A 24,880-nucleotide genomic window follows, 5' to 3' on the forward strand; every position below is an offset into this window, starting at 1 on the left:
AATTTTTCAGAAAATGACTAACTTTAAAAGCAAAAGTCTTCCTAGCTATCTCAGGGATGCCTTTTTCTCTCCCTTTCCATGTTATTAAAAATTGTTGCTGTTACTGCTAGAACATTAATAGTAGGGTCTTCCCCAGCCCATCACAGTGACAGCCATTTACTGAACACCTGTGGTGGGTCAGATATTGCACCATGTCTTTTATGTAGGATGTAACATATGATTTAACACCCACAACCACCCTGTGGTAAAGACAGATGTTCACATAGAACTGAAGAGGAAAAGTTTCTAATATTAGGGAGGAAATGTGGGAAAGGGAGAGGCTGGGATAATTCAAGCACACTTCCTCTCATTTGTTCTAAATACCTATCTCCCATAGAGCTTACATTTGTTTTTTTGGATATAACCTATCCCTGAAAAGCATCTTCAGTATGCATTATAGATTCACTGTTGGAGCCATCAATTCCACCACTGAGTATCTACTCAATGGAAAATAAACCATTATGTCAAAAAGATACCTACACTGGTATGTTTCTTGCAGCACTATATACAATAGCAATGATATGGAATAAATCTAAGTGTCCACTAGCAGATGATTGGATACAGAAAGTGTCACACACACGAAAATAAAATAAATATAACAAAATCATGTCTTTTGCAGCAATATGCATGGAAGTGGAGGCCCTTATCTTAAGTGAAATAAGTCAGAAAGTCAAATACTGCATGCTCCCACTTACAAGTGGGAGGTAAATAATGTATACACATGAACAAAGAGGGTAGAATAACAGATGTTGGAAGCTCAGAAGGGCAAAGGGTAGGAGGATGGTTGAAGGATAAGAAATTACTTAGTAGGTACAATGTATACTATTTAGGTACCCACGTAAGAAAATGCCACATGTACCCCCTAATCTATTTTTAAAATTAAAAATTTTAAAAATTATATTGACCCAGAAGGTAGTAGAAAATCAGTAATATGTAACTAAAGTATTTTCTAACTTTTATTTAAGTTTATTTCTTTTAATGTAATTATGTAGCATTGGTTTTAGAACACGCTACAGGCATGATTTTAAGGCTTTTAGTATTTGGAATATTTTGAGTACACATAATATATATAAATCATATATTTTAATCAAGAAATGAATTTCAGAAAAAAAGAAAATGCATGATTTACGGAAAAAAATTGTTGCTTTGTATCTGAGAAGCATTATATGAGGTGATATGTCATTGTGTATTTCCCTCTCAAGTGTTCTCCCGTAGAAATAAAAGTAAAGGTATGTTGCATTTTTGATCATTTAATAAAGTTTTGAGTCCAACAGTTGGAGGCTAACTTTTTAAGCACATATAAAACCATTTCCGCTTTCTGAAATATGTTTTCTTTTCAAATTGTCCTTTAACGTTGAGGCGATTGCTCTGTTTGCTCTTAGCAGAAGATATACCCTACATCCTCAAAAAGCAACAGATCATAGGGCATGACGAATTAAGGGAGTGAAAAGCTGGGGGTTTGGGAAAGAACCATCTGAGAAGCTCCATGTTTAAAGGGGCTTTGAGTTCTCAGTGTGGTACCGGCGTCTGGAGCTGTTGATCTGGTGTCAGCAGATAACTGAGAGGACTCCTTGTCACCATCTCCTCAGTACGTCTCACTAAGCTGCCTCCCATTGCCTTAGGGACCTGCCATCAGAATTATTTAGACTGCGCTGCAGCCACAAACCAGATTGCAGATGTGACTGTTAATCCAAGTCAGAAGAAATGTAACTCATATATTACCTAGATCTGAATAGGACCTTTTTGTTGTTTCCAAAACTATTCGTGAGCACTAACTAGTTATTTCATGCTTGATATTAATTCCTGATCTTGAAACTATTCGTTGAAAATAGAACATCCAAAGGGAATATTAAGGAAAGATTCATCGGACTGTTTTGTTTTAAAACTGAGCTACTTTAAGGCTAGTGTTTCACAGAGTTGTACATTGCCCAAACTAAGAATACCTGCTGATCCTTCACGATCCATTCTTCTGATGGAATCCACTATAAAAACCGTTTTATACCGATCATAAAAGTTTGTGAGAGAAATACGGCTATCTCCTGCACAGAGATCAGAGTCCAGGACCAAATATATTTAAGAAATGATTATGGATCTGCAAACGAAGGCTGTGCAGCCTGGTCATTTGAGCAAGCCACAAGCCAGCAGTGGCTGAATGTTGTTTCTGACCTTGTACACCCAGCATCTGTTTTCCATGGGCATCCTCTGCATGCTCTGTCCTAGCTTTCTGCACCATAAATGCAACCAGGCCAGGAAGATGTGTATTAACACCAGATTCACATATGATAAAAAGGCATTGAAATTAACGAAGGGCATCCAAACTGTAATGAATACATGAATCCTGGGGAAATCCTATTACAAATGTTAAGTGGGACCTGAAATTTTACATTTTTTTTTCCTTGAGATGGAGTCTCCCTCTGTCACCCAGGCTGGAGTGCAATGGCATGATCTCAGTTCACTGCAGCCTCCACCTCCCAGGTTCAAGAGATTCTCCTGCCTCAGCCTCTCTAGTAGCTGAGATTTCAGGTGCGCACCACCACACTTGGAGATTTTTTGTGTTTTTAGTAGAGACGGGGTTTCAGCATGTTGGCCAGGCTGGTCTGGAGCTCCTGACCTCAACTGATCTGCCTGCTTCGGCCTCCCAAAGTGCTGGGATTACAGCATAAGCCACCGCGCCTGGCAACATTTGTAACAAGCTTGTGGCTGATGCTGCTGGTATATAGGCCACATTTTGAGTAGCAAAGATCTGTTTTTCTATTCTTGTGGGAATATTAATACCTGAAAAATATTCTGAAGGTTTACTGCAGACATGTGTGAGAAAATGTGTGATTAAACAAACTATGTTAAACTCATATCAGAAAATGATCTACTGATGGTATAATAAACATGGGAGCCAATATCCAACAGCATGATTATATAGCTGTTCTTTTTCACTAGTGCCTGCTGTATTGTAGCTACTTTCTTATGTTAAATGTGTTATATCCTACACATTATTCCAAAAAGAAAGAAATCATGTTTGTGTTAAAATCTGATAGTTTTTTTCTTTTTTCACTTTTCTAAAACTCAATTTGGGCAACGCAAAAGAAGCATTACTGAGAAAACAGGAGAAATGGCTTTCTAAAGGCATTTTTAATTGGCAGCTAAGGGCATTTTATCCTCCTGTATAAGATTGTTCCATCAGGAGTTACTCTGTAATTGTCATGGATGGAGTTTCAGTTCATCTGCATATTGCTGGGCAAATGCTTACCTAGGGTTGTAGCTTTTATAATGTGTTTTGTGAAGAAATAAAAGAATTTCTGGCTCCTGGGTCAAAGGTATTGTGGTTCCCAATAGCAACAGCAGAGGGAATGGTGAGATTTATACAAAAGCAAATGTTCTCTGGTTGTAATATCAACATTTTCTTCTTCTTTATATGAAACTTGGGCTTTGCTTACTCATTGCCAGAAATGTTAGGAAGTTAAAATTTAACTTTAAAATAAGGAAAATGAGAAACAAATTTCATCCCTTGGCAGGTTTTTTGAATGTACATTTGATAAATCATGAGACTGCTATCTCATTGTGATCTACAAGAAAGTATATGGATTTCCCCTCAGGATCTCATCCTCTCCAATAAGCCTAAACATTTGTGAAATTTCTGATATATCTAAGGAATAGATTACATTGCACCATCATTTCTCTTGAGAAAACTTGAAGCATACAAAGAGGTAAGGGAAAACGCCAATGAATCAAAATGCAGACGGCCCAGAAACAGCTGATAGCAATCAGTGCTGGTAAGTCAGAGGGTGGAGAGAGAGCTCAGTTTCACAGCTGATATTGTTGTGGGGAGTTTATGGAGAAGATGGGCGGGGTAGGGGGGGGGAAGAAAAGTATTTTCATTAGTGAAATGATATTAAATTTCCTAGACATTGAACCCCAAGCAAGTAGAAATATTTTTACCTACCTTTCAAAAATACTAAAATAAAAAGTTTATATCATGGAAAATAACATAACACACATTACCTTACTTAAAAGAGGAGTTTTCTTTTTCTTTTTATTTATTTTTTTTATTTTGTAAATCCTCTATGTGCCTTCAGGGAGATTTCAGTCAATATTAAGTATTAATTAAGTTTTGATTTAATTCATAATGTTATTTGAGGTGTTCTGCACAGAATAATTTTTAAATGATAGACTAATACTAACCTATTCCATGATTTATTTTTATGCATTAAATATTCCCCTAGAGTGATACATTACTATATTCTTAATAGGTACCTCATCTTGTTTACAGCTCTGCTATGGTGCTTATACTGTGTCCTGCACACCAATGGGTAATGCAGGACACAGTGTAAGAGTAACATATACATGTCTTACACACTCATAAACTGTAATTGCTTTGCAAACAATACCATGACGTTTTGTTTTGCTGATTTTCCACACATCTAGTATAGCATCTTTGCTTTTTGAGAGTCCTCTATTTAAATATTGATAAATTGGTTCTGCTGCTTATTAAATAGAAATTGTAGGTGTTTCCATCATGTATCTGCATACTCACTTTCAGATATATCTAATGGGTAAAGTGTTTATATATATAAACATGTTTGCATTCTTTGCTTTTATATAAATGAAACATATATTTATTTATTTATGAAATGAGGATTTTTTTTTTTTTTTTTAGTTTGCCAGGTTTAAGGTACTTTATTTTATTGGTGTATGTTTTGGTTTATAGAGGTTTCACATTCTCTAGACTGGTCTGAGAGATTCTGGTGTATAGCCAGAAGATTGGGCCCATTTTAATCCTGTGCTTCCCTTTGTTGGGTTTTATATTTCTGAGAGATCTAAATATTACTTGAAATAGAATTGATTAAATATATATATATATATATATATATATATATATATATAAGAATTGGGTAGACTAACTTTCACAAAGTCTTCAGAAATGGAAGATCTACCATTCTTGCACTCCTTGAGCACAACCCTTCACTGAAGCGTATATATCTGCATGAAGCTGGATTGATATATTTGGGTTCCTGTGTGTATACACAAGTGAGGGATCTGCTTCATAGAAATAAGTGAAAAGTATGGAGCCATTAATAGGGTAGCCGTGCTGAGATGATTGGGATGCGAACATCACATGAAATTATATGAGCATCATTATATCTATAAACACATATTTATCATTTAGATTAATACTGATTAGCATGGCTTGTTACTTCATTAAAAAAATACATTGTCCTCACCTTCTTGACTCACCTTAGGGAATGTGAATGCTCACCTTCAGCTTTAAATTTAGAAGGGCAATTTTTTCTTTTGTGATTTTGTGATTGTGCAGTTGTGCTAAACTTTCATATCAATAAGCTAACTACTGGTTGTTTTCTTGTGTACGTGATTGCGTTACCCAGTTCCTATGTTCTCTTAGCCTTTTCTTTCTCATTTATCTAACCTGTTATGTCAGTTTTTTTCGGAATTTCACTGCTTATTATTTAAATAAGTCCAACAGAGAAAAGTACTTTGTTTTCGTTTTTGTTTTCTGTTTTCTGTTTTTTTGTTTTTGTTTGGAATGAAGTTTTGCTCTTGTTGCCCAGGCTGGAGTACAATGGCGCAATCTTGGTTCACTGCAGCTTCTGCCTCCTGGGTTCAAGTGATTCTCCTACTTCAGTCTCCTAAATAGCTGGGATTACAGTCATGAGTCACCAAGCCCAGCTAATTTTGTATTTTTTAGTAGAGACAGGGTTTTGCCATGTTGATCAGGCTGATCTTGAACTCCTGAGCTTAGGTGATCCACCTGCCTCGGCCTCCCAAGGTGCTAGGATTACAGATATGAGCCACTGTGCCTGGCAATTTTTTTTTTAAATAGAAGAAATAGATTTAAGTTAGCCTATCATACAATTATCTAATATTTATATTTTTCAAAATACATGAAAATCGACAAACTCCTTGCTTAAATGTGTCATTTAAAACAACCCTTTATGTAATACAAAAGCTAACTATCTTGGTAACAGAAAAGTAAAAGTGGAACTCACAAAACGTGGAGTGAAAGCCAGTGACATTCACATTCTCCTTTTTCACAAAAGATGTTAAGATGCTCACTAAAATTATCTTTATAATTAAATAATGTATAAAGCAATACATTGTTTCCAGGTACAAAGTGAAATAATAATATAACTTAAAATAATATCTTTCTTTTAAAATTACTGTAGAAAAAAGAAATAAAGAAAGCTAGTGATAGCTAAATCTCCATCTTTTAAGTAGAAAATAGACATTGAATAAAGTTGATATATTTGTAAGTAGGCATATAATCATTTGATTTTGACTTTGGTAAACAGTAGGGAGAAAGGAAAAACATGCAAAAAATATTTGAAAAATGATTACTACAGGAATTGGGAAAGTGTTAGGCAAGAGATTCTTTTACTATTATTTGATCCTCTCTGTCTCTGTATTTTTAAATTTTCCACCATATTGGTGCCTTACTTTGGAAATAATTTTTATGAAAAGACATAAACAACATTACTTTCTAATATATGTGCATATGTGAATTTTGTGCAAAATGATGCTGAGGAGAAAAAAATGGATTTTACAGAATGGATTCTGCAAAAGCAGAAAAGTGCGGTTCACAACAGGCGACCAGAGAGGAGAAATTGTCTTAGTGCTTTTCTTTCCCTGGGCCTCACTACTCTGATCTGTGTGTTCACAAACAAAACACTGAGCTGGATCTCAAAGCCCAGCAACTCCAAAGAGGACTGAGAAATACAACAAGTGCACCTGTAGAGTAAGAATCTGTCCCAGTCCATCAGGGCCTTCATAATTCCAACATGTAAATGAGGGAAGGAGCAGTGAACTTCTTTTTATAGGCATAAAAGGAAATTAAGAAATATAGCTCAGGAAAAATAGTAAAGATCTCAACAGAGAAGGTTACTAAATAGACTAACAATTTGTGATAGAGAGATAGATATTGAAACAGCTTATACATGTACATATATATTACAAACGTGTGTATTTTTGCTTAGGTTACTCAACAAAACCTTATTTAAAATAAACAATTAGAAAATATGATTTTAGTGATTGGAAACCTCATACAAATACTTATGTTTAGATAATTTCAGCAAAAACAGCTCATTTATCGTTTGTTTGATACACAATCTAACTGTGGAAGATTGCCTAATCCTGGTCATAGAATTGGGGAAACCGTAGACCAATGAAAGGAAGACAGGGTTAAAGGCTGTAATTTATGCCTCGAAAGTTGAAAGCGGCATAAAGTAACAAAAATCATCAGACTATGGACTCCGATTGATGTTATAAACTCTGATCAAAGGTCTGAACTGAGAGAAATTAGAAACACTTGGCTAAAATGAGGCTTGAAGACAACCATCAGATTCGTTTTTCAGCTCACGCCCACCCTTCCTTGTCATGCCTGGGTGTAATCTGATTCAATTACCAGGAAGTGCATATTTCTGTAATGAAGAATGAGTGTAGTATCTTTTGGTTCTCAATCCTGCAGGGAAAGAATTAATAACTAATCACATAATCTCTTATATAATTTACTTTTCATAATCCTTAGAGTGTAATAGGAGGAAGAATGTTTAAGGAATTGAAAATTATGAGATTGTTAATATTTGCTGTTTTCATTACCCATTTTTGTTTTGTTTTACTCTGATTAAAGCCGTCAAATTGAAATGGATTGTAACATTTGAAATCTATGATGCCTGATTTAGCTAGAGGATGTTTGCCAGAAAACGACAAGAATAATTTGTAAGAGAAAAATGTACATTTTCTTTAGCTAGCCTTTTAGATTTCTGCAAAACAAAAATAATGAAGTATATGAAAAATGGGCTTTTTGATGATGATTTTTGAAGCTATTCTAAGTAGAGACATTGTTCCCTTTCCTTTCAAATTTCAAGTATTGGAATTAAGTTCTGAAGATTAGAATTACTATTTTAAAATGGTATACATTATGTTAATGAGCCTAATTTAATCATTCCATAGTATATACATGTATCATTATACCCTATTACAACCTATATTTGTCAATTAAACATTTTTAAAGTGATTCATATTAAATAGTTGTTCCCAGTAAACTGTGTATATTAAATGAGGAGATTGACACAAAAACTGAGCTTAAATAACACAAAATATAAAAATATTGAAAGCCTGCAAAGGAAAAAATAATTAAAAATTCAGTGACAAAAAGTTACATACGGTCTTTAAATACCCTTAGCCAAAATTTCAGGCAAAGTCCTCAATAATAAAAGTTAAAGAAAAAAAATTTAAATGTATTAAAGCTCATCTCTTATAATTGCAACCCCTACTTATTTCCCCCTTGTTGACATTGATTAAAAAGGAACAAAAACTAGTGACCAGGTTCAGTGGCTCATGCCTATAATCCCAGCACTTTGGGAGGCCGAGGTGGGTGGAACATTTAAGGTCAGGAGTTTCAAACCAGCCTGGCCAACATGGTGAAACCCCGTCTCTACTAAAAATACAAAAATTAGCTAGGGAGGTGGCGGGTGCCTGTAATCCCAGCTACTTGGGAGGCTGAGGCAGGAGAATCACTTGAATGTGGGAGGCAGACTTTGCTGTGAGCTGAGATGGAGCCCCTGCACTCCAGCCTCGGTGACAGAGCTTGATTCTGCCTTAAGAAAAAGAGAGAGAGAGAGAGAGAGAGAGAGAGAGAGAGAGAGAGAGAGAGAGAGAATAAGCAAATAACTGAAGCCACAATGGCATGTTTAAAGTAGGGTGAGGGCTTTACTCTGAAGGTTCCCTGGACTGCGAAGCATGCTGGTGGTCAGAGCACTCAGAGTGCATTCACCTACTTTAAATTTGTGTTCAAAAAGCTGTCGTGGTTGTCAAGGTATTCAGTTTAAAGAATGTAGATAGTTTTTGAGGGGGAGAGAGAATTTCCTATTGATGAAAATTAAAGAAATTCACTATGAATATGTGTTTGACTCTGTGTGTGTGTGTGTGTGTGTGTGTGTGTGTGTGTGTCAGAAAAGCGGGGGAACATATTAATAATAGGTTGAGTTTTTGCCATTGAAAGTAATGGGAAAACAGCAATTAATTTTGCACCGACTTAATACAATCCGAATTTATAAACTGTAGAATTTCACATAATAGTATTCTACTTTTTCCATTTAATTTATCATAAGCATTTTAAAAATGTACTTTACGTTCAAATCTGAAATTAAATGATAACAACTTGAAAATTCCCTCTCTCTACAAAAACTGGGACTTAAGCAAAGTAACGTGACTTGTTCATGACCTTGTGGCAAAGTAATAACCACGTTATCTAAGATTCAGCAAATACCTACTGTGAGCTTAGCACTTTCGACAAATACCTTACGGAAGAATTAATTCTGGTCCCTGAACAAGTCCCCTCTGAGCGCAAGGTGTTTGCACTTTGAGGCCCCCTGGTGCTGATGTGGAGCAGGATTGCTGCAGGTGAGCAGGGAGCGAAGTGCTTCTTGCTTCTGTGGCTCCAGGCTGGTGAAAACCACCCCAGAGTTGGCACCATTCTTCCTATTACAGCCACTGGCAATGTTTGGGATGGCAGCTGCTCCATTCGTCTGGGTTTCAGGGTGAAAAGGTAGGGAATAGAACCCCGAATTACCTGTCCTGTGTATGTAGCATGAGGAGAAAACAAGTCTTTTCATTATGAGTTGCTAAATTGCAGCACACCTCACTCTATGCTGGTTAGGACACACACATTACTTCACTTTCTCTTTTTAACCAGCTAATAAATGTGGAATTCTTTTACTAATTGCAATAATGCAGACACAAAAAATAAAAAGAAAACATTTACGGAGATAGAATAACTCTTCCAAATAAATAAATAAGAATGTCAGGTCTGCAATTCTAAACTTGGCATCAGTATTATTCATTTTCTATCTATCAGTGAATTTTCTGCCACATGCCTGTGAAATTTCAGTTAGTAATAGCTGTTGTTTACTACTACCTGAAAGAAAGAACAGAAAGAAGGAAGGAAAGCACAGAAAGAAGGAAGGAAAAGCACAGATAGAAAGAAAGAGAAAACAAAATAGAATTCCTCCTGCATGCTTAGAAGGCCTGTGGACTCTGCGTTTGGTGTGCCCGAAGGAAAAGGTGGTAACTGCTCAGCATAAAACAGTCCTTTGCTGTCTCTGTTTCTGTTGCACAGCAGTGAACATGCAGGAGAGTTATGGAGCAATGAAAAGACTTTACTAGTGAAACTATTGGTTCTAAGACTGAAGATAAATGAGGGGTTTCTTTAGTCTGTTTTGAAAAAAATAAGAAAAGTGAAAATTAAACCAATTTAAAATAAATTACTGATAGGTGGATTCTCAGTGTATTATGATTCTCAGGAGTAGAAATTACAGAACCATAATGAAAGGCTTGAAAGAACAAGCAGGGGTCAGAAAAAAAAAATTTAAACCAACAAAGTAATAGTTAAGGATTTGAACAGGCTTACACTTTTAAACCCCCTCATAAAACCTGTAAATGTTTTCATCATTTTTTTTTGCTGACATCTAAAGAGTAATTGAAGAATAAAAATATATATTTTCTATCTTCTATCATGTCAAGTGCTTTGAAATCTACAGCTTTTCTCCTATAATATCTCCAGTGCAGTGCTTACCATTGTTTATCATTGCGCCATGCACACAACAACAAAAATGACAAATACAGCATATGCTCTTTAATTTGCTTTAATTTAATTTGATTTTTAAATCTTTGATTTTCTCATAAATTGAACCCAAACTGAATGAAAATGATAAAACAAAGTAAGATGTACGTGTGTCACATTTTCTTTACCCAGTCTATCATTGATGGACATTTGGGTTGGCTACATGCCTTTGCTATCATGAACAATGCTGCAATGAACATACGTGTGCATGTATCTTTGTAATAGAATGATTTATATTCTTTTGTCTATATGCACAGTAAGGGAATTTCTGGGCCAAATGGTATTTTTGGTTCTAGATATTTGAGGAATTGCCACACCGTTTTCCACAATGGTTGAAGTAATTTTCATTCCCACCAACAGTGTAAAAACGTTCCTATTTCTCTGTAATCTCACCAAATGTGGTACATATCCACCATGGAATACTATGCAGCCATAAAACAGGATGAGATCGTGTCCTTTGCAGAGACATGGATGGAGCTGGAAGCCATTATTCTCAGCAAACTAATGCAGAAACAGAAAACCAACACCACATGTTCTCACTAATAAGTGGGAGATGAACAATGAAAACACATGGACATTGCGAGGGAGGGGAGACAATACATACTGGGGCCTTTCTGGGAGTGGGGTGAGTGGAGGGAGAGCATTAGGAAAAATAGCTAATGCATGCTGGACTGAATACCTAGGTGGTGGGTTGATAGGTAGGGTAAACCACCGTGGCACATGTTTACCTGTGTAAAAAGCCTGCACGTCCTGCACATATACCCTGCAACTTAAAGTAAAAAAAGTATTTTTTAAAGTAAGCACAAGAGTCCAAAAGTAAGAAAAGCAGGTAGACTAGATGGGCTGTTCCAGCACAAAGTAATGGCGGAAATAAATAGATCTGATGAAATATGTCAGGGAAGGCTTCCTTAAGGAGCAGAGTAATACAGCGGTGAACACCCAGGTCTTTCCTAATAAATGTAGGATGTGAACAACTTTTATGATCCTCCTAGAGAACCCTGCTAGCCATGTGAGTTAGTATAGCACCTTGGGCCATGTGATGTCAGCTTGCCTCTGGCGGGTCTAGAGACTAAGGTTAGACACACGGGGACTCAGTCATGTCTCTGTGACCTACGCTCAGTACCATCTCTGGAAATCATGGATTTGGTGCTTGTCACTGGTTGGCAATACCCCCTGGTGTTGTCACACGTCATAGCTAGGAGATATCAATGCTCTGAGCACCTGGAAGCTCCACACTGGGTCTGTCCTGCCCCTGCCCAATGCGCCTTTTCCCAGTGCTGATCCTAACCTGTGTCCGTTTACAGTGAGTATAACAGGTTAGCTCAGCACTGTGAAGCCTTCTAATGGATCCGTGAACCTGAGGATTATCCTGGGGATCTCCAAACGTGCAGACGTTTGCAAGAAAGGATGTGCAAGTCTTCTGTTCTTTTCTCTGGAAGTAACCCCATTACTTCAGTCCCCATATATTGTGACAATACAGCTTTTTGTAGGAGTAAGAAGGGAGAGGCACCTGATTGAAGAAAGGGCCAACGCGAAAAGCACAGAACATTCCAGGACCAGAAATCACTTTGTAGATAACCTTATAAATATTTTCTCCTGCATATGCATATGAGGTTTTAAAATATCACTAGAGGCCAGGTAGGGTGGCTCACTCCTGTAATCCCAGCACTTTGGGAGGATGATGCAGAAGATCACTTGGGCCCAGGAGTTCGAGACCAACCTGGGCAACATGGCAAAACCCTGTCTCTACTAAAAATACAAAAAAGTAGCCAGGCATGGTGGCACACATCTGTAATCCCAACTACTCTGGAGGCAGAAGTGGGAGAATCACCTGAGGCCAGGAAGTCAAGGCTGCAGTGAGCTGTGATTGCAACACTGCACCACAGCCTGGGCAATAGGAGTGAGACCTGGTCTCAATTAATAAATAAGTAAATATATTACTAGAAAAAAAGGGTATAAATTACACCCTGAAGCAGTGTGGCATCCCACAGCACACCAGTACTCCCCCAGGTTGGCAAAGTTCAGCATCTTTGACGTGATTGCTCTGGGCCCCAGGCAGCAATGCATTTGATGTTTTCTGACCTGCAACAAAATTAACCAATCAGCAGTGGTTACTTCCCTTCATGACTTGCAAGTTCCCTTTGCAGAGGTGAAAAAAAAAAAATTTCTCTGTAGCTGTGGAGTCCATGTGAAGTGAATGTTTGTTGAGTTTGAGAAGTATCGTGTTTCCTAACCTATTAGGAGCTTGGAGAAAGGTCTGTGCTGGGCTCAGAGCTCACACCTGTCGTGCCATTTTGGATTCCACACTGTTGGTGAGTTTACGGCTTTGTTTCATTTTAATGTAAAACATAACATATTAATAAATATTTAAATAAAATAAAATACCCTCTTGATAATCACAGCAGAATATGACATGAAAGGCAATTAGATAAAACATCTTGATCAATATGGGATTGATTGCATATTCGAAAAGAGATGTGAAGAAAGCACTTCATTACCAGCCGTTGGTCTGCATTTGAAATGAATTCACCACTAACACATCCATTTGATTTTTTTGAGGATAAGGCAAAGCTGAGTGACATGGACACAGATGACATTATTGTGTTTAGACTTCTAAAGGGCACTTCACATGGTTTTGGAGATAAAAAGCCATTTTGAAATGCAGTCTCTTGGGGTTTCTGAAATCAAATGAAGTGCAGTGAAAAGTAGCCAAGAAAGACACAAAGCACCTTGATTTTGTAGACAGCCCAAGGCACTAGCCTCGGTGGCATTTGTTAATTTTTTATATATCCATTGATCAAATATCTATCATTTTTTATCCTTTCTTTCCATAGAGATAAGAGTATCAGCTCTCTTCACGCTGAACCCAGGAAGGAACTCATTGAACAGGTAACAGGCAGAGGAGTTCACTTATTTCCTGAGCTCCCAGTTTTTCACTGTTTGCATGCTGCTGATTGACAGGCCTTAAGAAAACCACTGTTCTTCATAATCACAAGGGTTCTGTGCACACCGATCCAGCTGCTCCTGCCCCTTGTGGAAGGAAGCAGGATGGCTGGGTTCCTTCTTGCACTCAGATGCAGGCAGTCATGGAGGGAGATCGCCTGTGCACCTAGGAAAATAACTCTTCTGGGCTTAGTAAGGTGCATGAGCAGTCACATGGCTTCAGGAAAAGGGGCAGGCTTCCGTATGCCTCTTAAGTAGTAAAGTGAACTGCTTTATCAGCCTGCTATGGAGAATTTCCAAAGCCTTCAAAGCATGTTAGGACAACCTAGGGAATTATAGAAAAACGTTAGAATAAATTTAGTTTTTGGATCAGTTTTTCCTTGGGACAGGGGTTGGCAAACTAAGACCAGTAGCCCAAAGCCCGACTGATTCTCAAATTGCTCTCTAATTTCACTACAGCAGCAGAGTTGAGTGAATGTGAAAGAGACTGCATGACCTGCAAAGCCTAAAATAGCTGCTCTCTGGTTCTGCATAGAAAAACTTTGCTGATCTCTATTCTGTGATACATACATAGATTTCAAACGCTTACATTGGTATGAGTTTAAAAATTAAAAATAAATAAATAAATAAATAAAACGACTGTAACTGTAAATAATATTGTGATAGGTATAAGTGGTACTTAGATGGAAGATATAGTTAGATAGCTGTGATTAAAAACTATATATATATATATATACACACAAACACACACACACATTAGCATTTATTTTCATTAAGTTAAAAAAATAGTAAACTTGAAGTCACTCTCAGGAAACCAAAACAAAAACAACAACCAAAATAAAAACAAAAACAGATGCTTGACATTTATCTCCATGAAATTATAAAGAATATAATAAATCAATTTTTAAACCAGAAGATAAATAAAAAACAACAGTATATGAGAATACTCAATACATGAAACCAAATGTTCTGATTACTTAAACCAGGTTAGTTTTAGGTCCTTACTGTAACATACTATCCATGACTTTAACACGTCTTTATTTCCTCCCTCTTTCTCACCTCTTCCTCTCTCTCCCCTGTCCTCTCCAATTTAATATAGCACTCCTCTGATGATTTGGCACAATTTCTCTCTCTAACAGGAACTTAAGATTTTGGATCTATTAACAGTGCATACATTATTTATTAATTTGCATCAGGAGTAATTTCACAATTGGCAAGCTTCAGAAAGCAGCAGAAATTATCATGCCACCACTGTAGTGTATATTACTTCTCAGCACTTTATGATGGATAAAAACATTTAAAAGGCAGTCTTCTTTTCTGAGAGTTGGATATAGAAAGTTTAATGAATTTCATGTTTCATGCACAATTTTCCCTCTGTCCATGTGGCAATAACTTGTGCATTAGCATGAAGGCTTAAAAGTACATAGGCATTAATTTCAGAGTGCTCTGGAGGCTCAGATGAATTGTTATTATATGTCGGGGTAAATAAAAGATACCTCAAAAAATAGGTGTAATTTTGTAAACTTTGGCAGGTAGTCTATTTGTTAAGCCACCTTATCATGTAACAGAATCATTGTTAGGTTACACAATTCACCTATGATAATTGATTATAAACAGAAGTAACTCACAGAACAGTACCTCCAAATTTATTGTTTTATGTGTCTGCTGCTACCCTTTACGGAGCAGTAAGCCTCACACACGTTTGGGACTTCATTTACAACAGATGACAGCTATTTGAAACCAGCTATGCATCAGATAAATTGAGTGAATGTACATGATAAGTGAGGATTGATATGGTGTGTGAGGAGCATGAGTAGAAGTGGGGATGACAATGTAGGCCAGACAGAGACAAAATTATAATTGAGAGATAGTGAAAAATAGGATAAAGTATATTTCAAGCACAGGAATAAAATCATATAAGGAGAAAAGTAAAACATTTGGATTTGGGTAGAATGTTTTCACTCTCCAGAGGTAAGAAATGGCCCAAGGATCTATTTAAGTATAATTTCTCAGTATATCATTTATTATACTAAAGTGATAGAAACATATTTGACCTAATATTAGACATATTTGTCTAACCACTGATGTGGTTAGACAACTCTCTTTGACTAGCGTTGGTATAAAAATGGTGGAAGATTATTTTATCTCACTATTTTGTTTTACTTTTATTTTGGTTTCAAAAAGAAACCAGGGTAGCACAAATGCTGAATGCATATTTAGAGTCTTTGGAAACAGACAATAGTGGAAAATGAATCCTACTTTTAAGGAGGCAGTTTAAAATGTTGGTCTGCCAAGTATAATTTAGGTTTGATGTTATGTAAAAATGTCTTCATGATCCATGGGATTTTTAGAAGTTGGTTACCTTAGTGATTTTATTTATCTCTCTGATACTGTCTGACAGTTAAAATATGCTTGGATACACCTGCTGGCAGTTGCTAGTTTTAAACTACAGGAAATTGAAAGCAAGTTGCTTCTAGGATATTGAACCTAGAATTCCTTTCCTATTTTAGCAAGTGGTGCTCAAATAGTATAAGTAACATCATTGTAAGAGGTTGTCTTAATATTTAGAGAAGCATCCCATTAAAATCATTACATATAGATAATGACATAGATTTATTTATTTATTTATTTATTTATTATTGTACTTTAGGTTCTGGAGTACATGTGCAGATCATGCAGGAATGTTGCATAGGTACACATATGGCAATAGATTTAGACATCGCATACATACACAATGCTCTCTCACACACAGACACACCTATAGAAAATAATGAGCATTTGCTATGAACCCAGAGATTAAATCACATTGGGGTAAAGCCAGATTTATATTATTAAAATGGAAACCTAAAAGATGCAATAAACTCAGATTATGTTTTTACAATAAATTAAAAAACATATACTAAACTGTCAAAGTTTCATCAAAACAACCAATTTAATGAGTTATTAATATTTGCATTATTTACATAAGCTCTATTCATCTATAAGATGAGTAGAAAATGGTCCTGAATGAAGACTTGTCAAAACTGTAGCTTTGTTTAAATTAGTTGATCTCTGGTACATCAACGAGATAGCTGATTAGAGATGTCTAACTTTCCCCCACCCTTCCATAACAAAAGGAGGAATGAAAAAAATAAATATTTTGACATGAGTATCTGGAAGAGTGCACTAGAGTACAGCAGGGAAGTGGCAAAGACTCAGGATGGCCACATGAGAAAAGAAAAGACAAAAAGACTCTGCTTCTGCCACGTCACTTTCCCAGTAAAGCTCTGCTTGGAACCAAGAGGGTTTCAAGTTCCCTACCCACAATTCAGTAGGCCACCATATGCCCCATTGGTCTGTAAACCAACCAAGAGTAGCTGTACCCATCCTGGTGGGCCAGCTTTGCTCCCCTCTGCACATGAACAACTCCAGGACTTCACTGAAAAGGGAGCAGTGTCCAAGCCAGTAGACCAGCCTTGCACCCTCTCAGCATGCAAACAAACCCAGTAACTCAGCATGCAAACCAACCCAGCAACTCATTCCCAATGGACCTGTGCCTCAGCCAGCAGACCAGCCATACAAACTCCTGCAGCCCCGGCTACTGAGGCACTCATAGGCATTTCTGACATTACATGAATGTCGTTCTATGACATTCTAAAGAAATTGCATGGCAACCACATCTACTCGGAACCAAAGCCAACACGTTACCCAGCTGACACTGTAAAACCTATCTGTAGGTGGAAATCTTGCCTTGTGAAAGCCATCCTAGAAAACTAGAAAAGGTGACTGTTTCACAAGATATGCAGAAATCAAAGCCTGGACACACACAAAAAAATTAAAAGCAAGGCAACCTGATACCACCAAAGAAATACAATTCTCCAGTAACTTATCCCAAATAAATGGGAATTTCGAAATCATGTGAAAAGAAATTCAGAATAACAATTTTAAGAAAACTCAGTGAGATGCAAGAAAATGCACGTGGACAGTTCAATGAAATCAGGAAAATTACTTATTATTTGAATGAGAAATCCAACACAGGGATATCATAAAAAGGAACCAAACAGAAATTTTGAAGCTGCAGAATTCAAAGAATGAAATAAAAATACAATTGAGAGCTTCAATAATAATAGATCAAGCAGAAGAAAGAATTTCTGAACTTCAAGACAAGTCTTTTGAAATAACCTAGACTGGTAGTCAGAGGTACCAAAGACAAAACAAAACAAAACAAAGAATGGAAGAAAGAGAAGAAAACCTACGGTATTTATGAGATACCATTATGTGAACAAATATTTGCATTGCGAGAATTTCAGATGAAGAAGAGATGGAGAAAGGCAGAGAAACTTTAATTAATAAAATGATAGCTGAAAACTTACCAAGTTTTTAGAGAGATATGAACATTCAGATCCATGAAGCTCAAAAGTTTTCAAATAGATTCAACCCAAAAAGTACCCTCCAAAGCATGTTATAATCAAGCTGTCAAAAGGCAAAGAGAGAACTCTAAAAGCAGCAAAAGAAAAGCACTAAATCACATATAAGAAGATTTTCAATAGACCAGATTTCTCAGCAGAAACCTTGTAGACCAGGAAAGAGTGAGAAGACATAAAGTGTTGAAAGGAAAAAAAACTGTCCGCCAAGAATAGCACTCAGCAAAGCTATCCTTCATAAATGAAGGAGAAGTAGTCTTTCCCAGACAAGCAAAAGCTGGAGGAATTCATCAGCAAAGACCAGCATCACAAAAAATGTTTAAGGAAGCACTTTAATTGAAGGAGAAAAGATGATAGTTACTATCCTGAAAACATATGAAAGTATAAAATTCACTGATAAATTCATGGACAAATTCAGAATAATCTATTACCATCATGGTAGTAATACATATTACTACCATGGTATGGTAATACCACATTACAGTATTTAATATTATCACAGTATTACATATTACAGTATATAATACCACCATTACAGTATTTCTAGTCTAAAGATTTCTAATATGAAGGTTAAAAATCAAAGTGATCAAAAATAACTACAGCTACAAAACTTGTTGAGGAACATATATCATAAAAAGATGTAAAGAAATGAAAATTGTAAATCGAGCAAGGGCTAATGTCTAGAATATTTGTATACAACAAAAGTTGTTACAAATTTTAGAAAGTCTATATGAGAATTTTTATGTAAGCCTCTTAGTAACCACACATAAAAGGTACAGTAGTTACACAAATAGGAAAAAGAAGGGAATCAAAGCTGCTACAGAAAACCAGCAGAACACAAAGGTAAATAGCAGAAGAGGATGAGAGGTTCATGGTTGCATGACCTTGGTCTGAGCAAAGATTTTTTGGCTAAGCCCTCAAAGACACAGGCAAAAAAGCAAAAATAGACAATTAGAATTGCATTGAACTCTGAAGCGTCTGCACAGCAGAGGAAACATTCAGTAGAGAAAAAGAGACAACCTATAGAATGGGAGAACATATTTGCAAACTATACATCTAATAAGGATGCATATTTGCAAAATATACGTCTTATATTCAATATACATAAGGAACTCAAATAATTCCATTGTAGGAAAACAAATAACCAGATTCTTTAAATGAGCAAAAGACCTAAAAAGACATTTCTCAGACAAAGACATACAAATGATCAGCAGGTATATCAAAAAGAGTCACAAATCATCAGGGAAATGCAAATCAAAAACACACTGAGATATCACCTCATGCTTATTAGAACAGCTAAAATTAAAAGACAAAAGATTACCAGTGTTGGCCAGGACACAGAGAGAAGGGAACACCTGCCCACTGTTGGTGGAGATGTAAATTAGTGCAGCCATTATGAAAAACAGTATGGAAAGTTCTTGAATATTAAAAATAGAACTACCATATGATCTAGCAATCCCATTGCTAGGTACATAATCAAAGGAAATGAAATAAGTACGTCAGAGACATTCGTACTCTCATGTTTATTGTGGCATTATTTATAGTAGTCAAAATAGAGAATCAATTTAAGTGTCCATCAACAGATAAATAGGTAAAGAAAATGTGGTACGCATACACAGGCTCAGCCACAAACATGATGAAATCCTGTCATTTGTGACAACATGGATGAGCCTGGAAGACATTACGTTAAGTGAAATGTCAGGCATAGAAAAACAAACACGGCATGTTGTCACTCATGTGTGGAATCTAAAAAGGTTGATCTCATATAATTTAATAGAGTGTGGTTACCAAGGCTGTGGAGGGTAGGAGCAAGGACAAGAGAAGAGATTTGTAAATGAGTACAATGTTACAGTTAGAGAGGAAGTAAACGTTCTGGTGTTCTATTGCACAGCAGGGTGATTGTAGTTAACAATAATGCATAATTCAAAATAGCTGAAAGAGAGGACTTTGAACAACTGTACCAAAAAGAAACGTAATTTTTTTTTTTTAATTGAGACAGAGTTTCTCTCTGTCACCCAGCCTGGAGTGCAGCACCGCAATCACTGCTCACTGCAGCCTCAACCTTCTGGCTCAAGTTATCCTCCTACATCAGCTACGCAAGTAACTGGGATTACAGGTGCTTGCCACCCTGCCTGGCTAATATTTGAACTATTTGTAGAGATGGAGTTTCACCACATTGTCCAAGCTAGTCTGGAAATCCTAGGCTCAAACAATCCACCTGCCTCAGCCTCCCAAAGTAGTGGGATTGAGCCACCGCACCTGGCCAAGAAAGTTAAATGTTTAAGGTGATGGATATGCTAATTATGCTGATTTGATCATCACACAGTGCGTGCATGCATTGAAACATCATAACGTACCCCATAAATATGTACAATTATCATATGTCAATCAAAAATAATAATAAGAAGAACTAAACTAGGATATTTCTGTTTCTGGAGATTAAAATATGAATTCTTTTCAAAAAATACATTATGTATTCTATGAAAGTCCAAAACGCTTCTTAAAATTTCCGTGAGTGGATTGGAAACTTGCATTCTGTCAGTCACCTCTTTTTCTAAATTACTGCTTGTCCAGAGTTATTATTTCCATTATATGTCATCTGGATGCTGTTATCTGAGTTTTCTCTCCCAGGCATGTCCATACACACACACAAGCACATTAGCTGATACACGCACACAAGTGCACATGAAATACAGAGACACAGAATATGGAGAAGTGGAGGGGTTACGTAGACAAGTTAGTTTCAGATTAAATATTTCATATTCTTACGCATTACTCCACAAAGTCTCCAGCCTCTAAGACTAGTTGTCTTCTTCCCTCTTTCCTTTTCTCTTCCTCTTCTTCTTTCTCTTGGATTAGTCTCAGAACTCCCAAATTCCTATTACACAGATGCTTCCCCCATGCCTTCAGGCTTAGCTTAGGCTTACTTTGCATTTCAGACCCCTCAAGAAGTTTAACAGATCAAAAGGCCTTTCTTGTAATAAGATCTTAGAAAGTGGTTGCAATTATGCATTGCATTTATTTTTATCTATTGCACAAGTTAAAATCACAAAAGAAGCAATAATTTTTCATTAGAAATAAAACTCTATAATAAAATTATTGTTAGGATTAACATGACATCACAGTCCTTTTTTTGTTTGTTTGTTTACAAACCCCTTTTCACCTCTTTTCTCACTCAGAATGTTTGATTTCATTTCTTATCACTTTTTATTGTTTTACTACTCAGCTCCTCTGTCAAATACTGCTGTGTCCATTATTGATTCTGTAAGTATGACCTGTTGTGTATAACCAGTCACATTTTAGACCAATGGGACTCTCCATCATCACTATCATCCATGGACCGGCTCCGGGGTTAAGACAAATGACCTCTCGATCCTCTAAAGGGGCAATTCTCAAACTTTGGTCTCAGGATCCTTTAACCTTCATAAAACTATAGAGACCCTCAAATAGTTTATGTTTATTAGGTTTATATCCAGTGATGTGCTGGAGCCGGGAAGCATCATCAGCCAAAACTGATTCTGAACATCTCTCAATTGTGCTTCCTGTGACTCTATGTTGGTAGCTTCCAAATGACACAGCAGGTGTATTTCAACAGTGTGATGGAGTCAGCTAGCAAGAATGATTAGCTATTAGATTTTCAGGAATTTTACAAGCCCAGACTTTAAAAATATTTATTATTAAAAATTAAAATTATATAAACTAAAAAAAAACATTAAAAACAAAAGTAATAAACATTTAAAACACAGCACTTTCTTATTGCATTATTACCTATTCTTTTGAGATTATTAATTTTTATAACAGTTGCACAGTGGAAATACTATTTAATGTTGTATTATTATGCATCCCTTTAAGACTCCCTGTTCTGTGATGTTAGGTCAATGGCTTGAAATCACCCATGGAAATATTTACACCACAAAATTGGCAAGCAACACAATGCAAGGCTTGATTTGTTGATTTAAGAAAATGTATATTAGGCAGATTACATTTAAAGTGTTTCCAGTCTGTAACTGTTAGGAAGAGTGAAAAAAAACCTGAGGAAATAATCTAATATTCAAAAAATATTATCAGATTCAGCTTAAAAGTCAATTCCTATCAATGAGTGAAGTTCCAATTTGTGGATTTGTTGTTTCACATTTGTCTCACTTGTTATTACAGACATTCACGTTGGAACTTGTTTTGGAAAACTAGTTGTTAAATATTTACTATGATACCACCAGAGTGTTTACCACAGGAAATTATGGCTTTTTTTTTTTTTTTTGAGAGAACCAATTTACCAGCCTGACACTGATACCATTTATATTTTAGGCAAAATTTTATTCTTTTAAACAATAATAACAGTAAATTTTTTAGATGTTAATATAACAATACTTCATAACCACTAAAATTGTAACATAAACACCATTTTGAAATACCTGTATTTACTAAAACAAAAAACAATTTAATGAAAGGAATAATATTGTTTTACATTTTTCCAAATCTTTTCAGTATCTTGTTTAATAAAAGTTAGCTAGATTTTTATATCTGCCTCTGGAATCTATCAGTTATGATAAATTATTTTGTTTTAATATATAAAAACAATTATCTTAGTCTGTGTTACAATAAAGGAATACCTGAGAATGAGTAATTCATATGAAGAAAAGAGGTTTAATTTGGCTCAAGTTTTGGCAGGCTCTACAGGAAATGTGGTGCCAGCATCTGATTCTGGGGAGGCCTCAGGAAGCTTCCACTCATGTCAGAAGGTGAAGGGGGAAGAGGTCCCACACATGGTGAAGGGCAGAGCAAGAGAGAGAGGGAGGACGTGCCACACTCCTTTAAATGACCAGATCTCCTGTGAACTGCCAGAGTGAGAACTCATTCACCCCCAAGGGGAAGCCATTAAGCAACTCATATGGGATTCTCCATGATCTACACACCTCCCACCAGGCCCCACCTCCAACACTGAAATTACATTTCAGTGAGAGATTTGGAGGGGACAAACATCCAAACCATATCAACAATACAGCGTTATAGAGATGTGTAGTTTAAAATAGGAGACTCACAGATCTACAGAAATGCCTCAGAGAATGAGAAGAGTCCTTACATTACACTTGTTACATTTAAAGGCCTATAGGGTGACATTAATTTCCAGCGAACATATACATATAATTGATTCTCCTTATTTGTGGTAGTTATGTTTTATGAAGTTGCTATGAACATTGAATTATCAAATCCTAGAGGAATTATAGTTTTTGTGAATCTCTGGTCACGTTTTTACAAGTGGATTGATATTTAACCATATGTGTGTTTCTGTTTAAAGACACCTATTCAATATACATTTTTAGTTCAATAACATTGCACTTGTGGCCAACAGCACTCCTTCCTTCCTTCCTTCCTTCCTTCCTTCCTTCCTTCCTTCCTTCCTTCCTTCCTTCCTTTCTCAGACTTACTGCAGCCTTTACCTCCTGGGCTCAGCAATAGGCCCACCTCAGCCCCCAGGTAGCTGAAACTACAGGCATGTGCCCCATGCCTAGCTAATGCTTGTATTTGTTGTGGAGATGGGTTTCGCTATGTTGCCCAGGCAGGTCCCGAACTCCTGGGCTCACGCAGTCCACCCATTGTAGTTTCCAGAAGTGCTGGGATTACAGGCATGATTCACTGTGCTCAGCCGGCCAACATTCTAATTCATGTCTGAATGAGGCTTATCTAACACATGCATTTTTTCCATAAAGCATCTCACAGCCTGCTTCTGCTTGGGAAACTAGATAGCACATCAGAACTATGCTTGTGGGACATCTCAAGCATCAAAATCATCAACACAAACCTCGCAATTTCGTGAAACCCATGCCACAAAGTAAACTGCAGAAAAGGAGATAGGTTTCCAGTAAGAGAGCTGCAACAAGAAGCAGAGTGTGCCCTTTTTCACCTCAGCTGAGACTGGCCACTAACGTTTTTCACTGCTCTGAGCACATTCATGAATGACTGCAGCACAGCCGCCGAGTATTGATTTGAGGGTTATAAATAAATTTTAGTGATTAGGCAAATTCACAAATACATAATTCATGAATAATGAAGATTGACTCTGTGTATATATATCTTATATCTCTATATATATTATATTTGTGTGGATGTTTATCATATATATTATGCATGTATATTTATATAATTAAGGAATTAGAAGATAAATATTTTATATTAGATAGATAGATCATAGATAGTATTACAGTACTTCTAATTTGTTAAAATATGAGAAACTAAGCATAATTTAAAGGATGTTGTTTATTTAAATTGATATTTTAAATTCTGCAATATCAATTTTTGAGCACAAATATTAACAAGAAATCCTAAACACATAAGGACTACAAAATAATTAAAAATTAGTATTACTAAACTAAAGTGCAATGTGATTCGACAGTTCTTTAATCAGAGTCATGCCACATGCTCATTGGCTAAAAATGGACACAAAGGACAAACTGATTGGTGACAGATGGAGAAGCCAGAAAAAAAGAAAAAGAAAAAAAAAAAAAGAGAGAGAGAGAGAGTATTGCCTAGAAGGAATCAGGCAGTTGAAAAGAGAAAAAGTGGTGAAAGACATGGAGAAATTTATGGAATAAGTAAATAAATCAGCCCGTTAAGTGCAGTGAAAGAAAATGAGTGGAATCATTGTTACTTTGACAATTAGCTCTACAATTTCTAAGAGCGTGATGAGGTTTAATTCTGATATGAAAAGGCCCTTCAACTACTTGATTCCACCACTTTACATGGAGATTCAGCATAGAATGACAGCAAACTAAATCACACATTCTGATAGCTTATTCAGTTATACACAGAGATATATCAGGACCGATCTAAGTGTATTTGAGCTGAATGTTAGCCCTACGGAATCTTC

This window comes from Cebus imitator, unplaced genomic scaffold (genome assembly GCF_001604975.1).
Source record: "Cebus imitator isolate Cc_AM_T3 unplaced genomic scaffold, Cebus_imitator-1.0 Scaffold49, whole genome shotgun sequence".
Taxonomy (NCBI): Eukaryota; Metazoa; Chordata; class Mammalia; order Primates; family Cebidae; genus Cebus; species Cebus imitator.